The following is a 7,225-nucleotide window of genomic DNA, read 5'->3' as shown; positions in this document are numbered from 1 at the left end:
ACCCGCTCACCAATCACACGGACACTGGCTCAGCCTCCGCGGACACTTCCCTTCCCCGTCCAGACGTGATGATCACTCGCTCTCACACACCCGACCGACCAGCTCCCGGCAGCTCAGGATCCACACACACAAGTTTGAAACCCGCAGGCGACGCCCACTACACGCTCTCATTGGTGCTCCATCTGCCAATCATGTCACGGATTTCACGGCTGACATTTCCGTTTAAGAAATTCGAAAGTGATAACCAATCAGAGGACGCCGTAGACAGCGTTTCCGGGGAAACAATAGCACGTGACGGTACCGCGACAGAATACGATGATTGGACGAGCGAAGCGTTATGGGCGTGGTCTGAGTTTTTTAAATGCCTCTAGGTTTAAATTAACCCCTTGCTGCTGAGGCTCTCCATATGTGACGACAGAGACTTTTGTTGCTGCTACATTATAGTACTATGTTTACCAGGTGAAATGCCTGCTAGCTACAGAGCTGCCCTGTGTATCAAATCAGTGTCCAAGTTTAAAGAGACAGTATGGGTAAGCCTATGTATAGGCTGCTTACCCATATATAAATATGTATGTACTTCGTACACATTATATGACTATGTATATAGGCTAGTAACATAGTATATGTATGTATTGCTAACACATTATATTACTATGCATGTGCTGCTAACATTATATTACCTGTGTACAACATAACTAGTAATATAATATTAGCAGCACATGCATAGTAATAAAAATGTGTAAGCAACACATACATGGGGGGTGATTGAGAGCTGATCTAGCTGTGCTAAAATTAGCACATCTATGATCAGTTTCTCTGACATGCGGGGGATGCCAGCACAGGGCTAGTCCGCCCCACATGCAGAGGCGTAACTAGGGTTTTTGGAGCCCAGGGCAAGATCAATAATGGCGCCCCCCCCCCCCCCCCCCCCCCCCAAAAAACAAAACAAAAAATAATAATAATTTTCTCTTAATAAAAATAATAAATTAATAAAATGATAATTAAAAAAAAATACAAAGGAAAGTATGTGCAGACGCCACCGGTGTCACTGCATATAAAGATGTCAGGGTGTGTATGTATGTGTATGTAGGTGCAGTGGTCGAAGTTGAATTTTTGAAGGGTGAATGAAAGAGTGCAGATAGCAATTATGCGCGCGCCTTCGGCGCGCGGTCACTCAAAAGGGGCGTGTCCTTCAGTGTAGTAGGACCCCTTATACTATCTAGTACTGGTGCCCCTTTCGCATTATAGCACACGGTATGAGCCGAAATTCACATTATAGCACACAGTATGAGCCGAAATTCACATTGCCCCACACGGCATGAGCCGAATTCACATTATAGCACACAGTATGAGCCGAAATTCACATTACCCCACATGGTATGAGCCAAAATTCACATTATAGCACATGTTATGAGCCGAAATTCACATTATAGCACACGGTATGAGCCAAAATTCACATTACTCCACATGGTATGAGCCAAAATTCACATTTCCCCACATGGTATGAGCCGAAATTCACATTACAGCACACGGTATGAGCCGAAATTCACATTACAAGCACACGGAATGAGCCAAATTCAACATTACCCCACATAGTATGAGCCGAAATTCACATTATAGCACACGGTATTAGCCAAAATTCACGTTACAGCACATGATATGAGCCAAAATTCCCATTATAGAGTTAGGGGATCCTACACCCAGAATTAACATGGCCTGTGGGCACTATGATGAGGGGAGGCCCACCCCCTTAATAGACTAATTGCAGAGTTTAGCAGCGGAAGGGCTGCAGCGGTTTCTCACCCCAAGCTGCAGCGCTTCTGCACCTCCGACACTCCACATCTTCGGGCACCACCCGGGATGCAGAGCACCGCACCGGGTATGCACCCTTTTCAGTGTGGTCTGCTGCGCTCCGAAGGGGTTCTTGTTTCATGCTGCAGGATCCCGATGTGCGCCTTCCTCCCCGCTGTTACTGTCACGGTAAGCATTAATATCGTTTACCGCAAGAGGCCATTTTCTGAGGCATATGTGTTAAACCTCAGGAACTGAGATGCCCTTCTCACCATACAGCTGTGTGGCCGAGCCGGGCGGGGGGACAGCCAGCAGCAGCATGCCGGATATCAGCAGCAGAGGGTGCGGGCTGTACATACTTGAGGCAGCTGGATATTCAACAGTGCTGAAAGCCTCCGGAGCCCGCACTCCCGGAGCTGCAGTACACCGGCAGAGGACACCCATCCCCCGAACCCTGCGTAGCCCAAAGCCGGAGATCAGCAGCATGTTGAACGCGGAAGCAGAAGCTGCTTATTGCCGGTCAGCATGCTGCTGATCTCCGGCTTTGGGCTGCGCATGTCCATTACAGCCCCCACCCTCGGCTGCTGATATCCGGCATGCTGCCCCTGCTGCTGGCTTTCCACCCCGGCCCGGCTCGCCCACCCAGCTGGATGGTGAGTGAGAAGGGCATCTCAGTGCCCGTGGTTTAATACATATCTCTCTTCGGTAAATGGCCATTAGTACATCCCACACACACTGATTACACACACACAGACTGGCCACCCCCAAATCCTACACACACCCACTCAGACTACACACACACATTCTCATACTTTCCTCTCCCCCACACACACACTGGACTGCAAAAATTTACACACACTGACACTGTTACACACAATTAACACACACTCACACTGTCCCCACACACACAATTAACACACACGCACACTGTCCCACACACCAGTGGCGTGCGGTGAGGTCAGTGGCGTGCGGTGAGGCACTACAGCCATAATGTCCGCCGAATCCTGCCGATGACCCCTACCGCCACCGAGCCAATGCCCGCCACTGCCTCTGAGCCGATGCCCGCTGCCTACCACCAATGGCTTACAAACTCGCCCCACCATCAACTGACCCAGCCCTCCGCCACTAATTTGCAACTCAGTCCAAAGTCGCCAATGCCCGCTGCATGCCTGCTCATCATACTTGTGATATATTGTACATTTTTATAGAAAAAAATAATAATCAGTGTTTGGGACTGGGAAGGGAGTGGGAGGAGGACATGAATGCAATTTTGTGTCCAGGGTTTCCATTAACTTAATGGAGAAGGTCTGAATGGGTTAAAAATGTAAAAAAAAACTGCGTGAGGTCCCCCTCCTAAGTATAACCAGCCTCGGGCTCTTTGAGCCGGTCCTGGTTGTTTAAAATACTGGGAAAAAAATGGACAGGGGTTCCCCGTATTTAGACAACCAGCATCGGGCTCTTAGTCCGGTCCTGGTTCCAAAAATACGGGGGACAAAAGATGTAGGGGTCCCCCCCGTTTTTTTAAAACCAGCACCGGGCTCCACTAGCCAGGGACATAATGCCACAGCCGGGGGGACACATTTATGTAGGTCCCTGCGGCCGTGGCATTACCCCCCCAACTAGTCACCACTGGCCGGGGTTCCCTGGAGGAGTGGGGACCCCTTAAATCAAGGGGTCACCCCCCCTCCAGGCACCCAAGGGCCAGGGGTGAAGCCCGAGGCTGTCCCCCCCATCCGTGGGCTGTGGATGGGAGGCTGATAGCCATGTAAGTAAAAAAAGAATATTGTTTTTTGTTGTGGAACTACAAGGCCCAGAAAGCCTCCCCCGCTTGCTGGTACTTGGAGAACCTCAAGTACAACATGCAGGGAAATAACGGGCCCGCCGGTACCTGTATTTCTACAACAGAAAAAATACCCAAATAAAAACACAACTCACTCACCGTGACAGTAAAAATTTATTAAAGCACACTGACACACTCACACATACTTACCTATATCCCACGCCGGTCACATCCACTTGTCCAGTTGAATCCAATAGGGGTAGCTGTAAAAATGAGAGACAGATTACTTACCTACATCCCACGCTGGTCACGTCCACTTGTCCAGTAGAATCCAGTAGGGGGAATCTGTAAAAATGAGAGACAGATTACTTACCTACATCCCACGCCGGTCACGTCCACTTGTCCAGTAGAATCCAATAGGGTACCTGTAAAAAATGAGAGACAGATTACTTACCTACATCCCACGCCGATCACGTCCACTTGTCAGTAGAATCCAATAGGGGTACCTGTAAAAATGAGAGACAGATTACTTACCTAAATCCCACGCTGGTCACGTCCACTTGTCCAGTAGAATTCAATAGGGGTACCTGTAAAAATGAGAGACAGATTACTTACCTACATCCCACGCTGGTCACGTCCACTTGTCCAGTAGAATCCAGTAGGGGAATCTGTAAAAATGAGAGACAGATTACTTACCTACATCCCACGCCGGTCACGTCCACTTTGTCCAGTAGAATCCAATAGGGGTACCTGTGAAAATGAGAGAGAGATTACTTACCTACATCCCACGCCGATCACGTCCACTTGTCCAGTAGAATCCAATATGGGTACCTGTAAAAATGAGAGACAGATTACTTACCTACATCCCACGCTGGTCACGTCACTTGTCCAGTAGAATTCAATAGGGGTACCTGTAAAAATGAGAGACAGATTACTTACCTACATCCCACCGCTGGTCACGTCCACTTGTCCAGTAGAATCCAGTAGGGGAATCTGTAAAAATGAGAGACAGATTACTTACCTACATCCACGCTGGTCACGTCCACTTTGTCCAGTAGAATCCAGTAGGGGGAATCTTTAAAAATGAGAGACAGATTACTTACCTACATCCCACGCCGGTCACGTCCACTTGTCCAGTAGAATCCAATAGGGGTACCTGTGAAAATGAGAGAGAAATTACTTACCTACATCCCACGCCGATCACGTCCACTTGTCCAGTAGAATCCAATAGGGGTACCTGTAAAAATGAGAGACAGATTACTTACCTACATCCCACGCTGGTCACGTCACTTGTCCAGTAGAATTCAATAGGGGTACCTGTAAAAATGAGGAGACAGATTACTTACCTACATCCCACACTGGTCACGTCCACTTGTCCAGTAGAATCCAGTAGGGGAATCTGTAAAAATGAGAGACAGATTACTTACCTACATCCCACGCTGGTCACGTCCACTTGTCCAGTAGAATCCAGTAGGGGAATCTGTAAAAATGAGAGACAGATTACTTACCTACATCCCACGCCGGTCACGTCCACTTGTCCAGTAGAATCCAATAGGGGTACCTGTAAAAATGAGAGACAGATTACTTACCTACATCCCCACGCCGGTCACGTCCACTTGTCCAGCAGAATCCAATAGGGGTACCTGTAAAAATGAGAGACAGATTACTTACCTACATCCCACGCTGGTCACGTCCACTTGTCCAGTAGAATCCAGTAGGGGAATCTGTAAAAATGAGAGACAGATTACTTACCTACATCCCACGCCGGTCCACGTCCACTTGTCCAGTAGAATCCAATAGGGGTACCTGTGAAAATGAGAGAGAGATTACTTACCTACATCCCACGCCGATCACGTCACATTGTCCAGTAGAATCCAATAGGGGTACCTGTAAAAATGAGAGACAGATTACTTACCTACATCCACGCTGGTCACGTCCACTTGTCAGTAGAATTCAATAGGGGTACCTGTAAAAATGAGAGATAGATTACTTACCTACATCCCACGCTGGTCACGTCCACTTGTCCAGTAGAATCCAGTAGGGGAATCTGTAAAAATGAGAGACAGATTACTTACCTACATCCCACGCCGGTCACGTCCACTTGTCAGTAGAATCCAATAGGGGTACCTGTAAAAATGAGAGACAGATTACTTACCTACATCCCACGCCGGTCACGTCCACTTTGTCCAGTAGAATCCAATAGGGGTACCTGTAAAAATAAGAGACAGATTACTTACCTACACCCCACGCCGTCACGTCCACTTGTCCAGTAGAATTCAATAGGGGTACCTGTAAAAATTAAAATGATACTTACAAACTGCAATCCACAGGAGAGAGAGAGAGAGAGAGGGGGGGGCGGGGGGGGGGGGAGAGACTAACCTGCTGCAGCTGCTGGGGAGACTGGCACACACTGCAGGGCCACGACGGGAGGACGGAGCCGGCGGAGGAGGGGGAGAGCCGCACACCGCCGCTCCTGTCAGCGGCAGCGGAGGAGGACGGGGCGCACACTACAGACGCCAATAACCGCCGGGACAATTAACACACACACACAATTAACACACGCACACTGTCCCACACACAATTAACACACACGCACGCACACTGTCCCACACACACAAATAACACACACGCACACTGTCCCACACACACAAATAACACACACGCACACTGTCCCACACACACAATTAACAAACACGCACTGTCCACACACACACAATTAACACACTCACACTGTCCCACACACACACACACACACACATACACACACACACACTTAACACACGCACACTGTCCCACACACACACAATTAACACACACGCACACTGTCCCACACACACACAATTAATACACACGCACACTGTCCCACACACACACAATTAACACACACGCACACTGTCCCACACACACACAATTAACACACACTCAAACTGTCCTACACACACACAATTAACACACTCACACTGTCCCACACACACACAATTAACACACTCACACTGTCCCACACATACACAATTAACACACACGCACACTGTCCCACACACACCACAATTAACACGCACTCAAAAACTGTCCCACACACACAATTAACACACTCACACTGTCACACACACACACAATTAACAAACACGCACTGTCCCACACACACAATTAACACACTCACACTGTCACACACACACACAATTAACACACAACACACTGTCCCACACACACACAATTAACACACGCACACTGTCCCACACACACACACACACACACACACACACACACAATTTACACACACTCAAACTGTCCCACACACACAATTAACACACTCACACTGTCCCACACACACACAATTAACACACACGCACTGTCCCACACACAACACACACGCACACTGTCCGACACACACACAATTAACACACACACACTCACATACAAAATGTCCCTCACCCCTTCCCGCTCACCTGCACTCACTGCTGTTCAGGGGCCTCACGCCCCCCCCCCCCCCCCCCCCCCCGAGGTCGCGCACAGGCCATGCGCGCACCTCCGCGGTCGCGATCGCGTACACAGTCACTTTGCAGGGGGGAGTAGGGGGAGGCTCCTGGCTGCCGCTGCCTGTCTATTGTGACAGCACAGCAGCCGGGGAGACAGGGAAAGCGCCGCGGTAGCGCC

Source organism: Pseudophryne corroboree, chromosome 8, assembly GCF_028390025.1.
Source record: "Pseudophryne corroboree isolate aPseCor3 chromosome 8, aPseCor3.hap2, whole genome shotgun sequence".
NCBI classification, from domain to species: Eukaryota; Metazoa; Chordata; class Amphibia; order Anura; family Myobatrachidae; genus Pseudophryne; species Pseudophryne corroboree.
The sequence above is the reverse complement of the archived record's forward strand: the minus strand, read 5'-3'. Positions refer to the sequence as shown.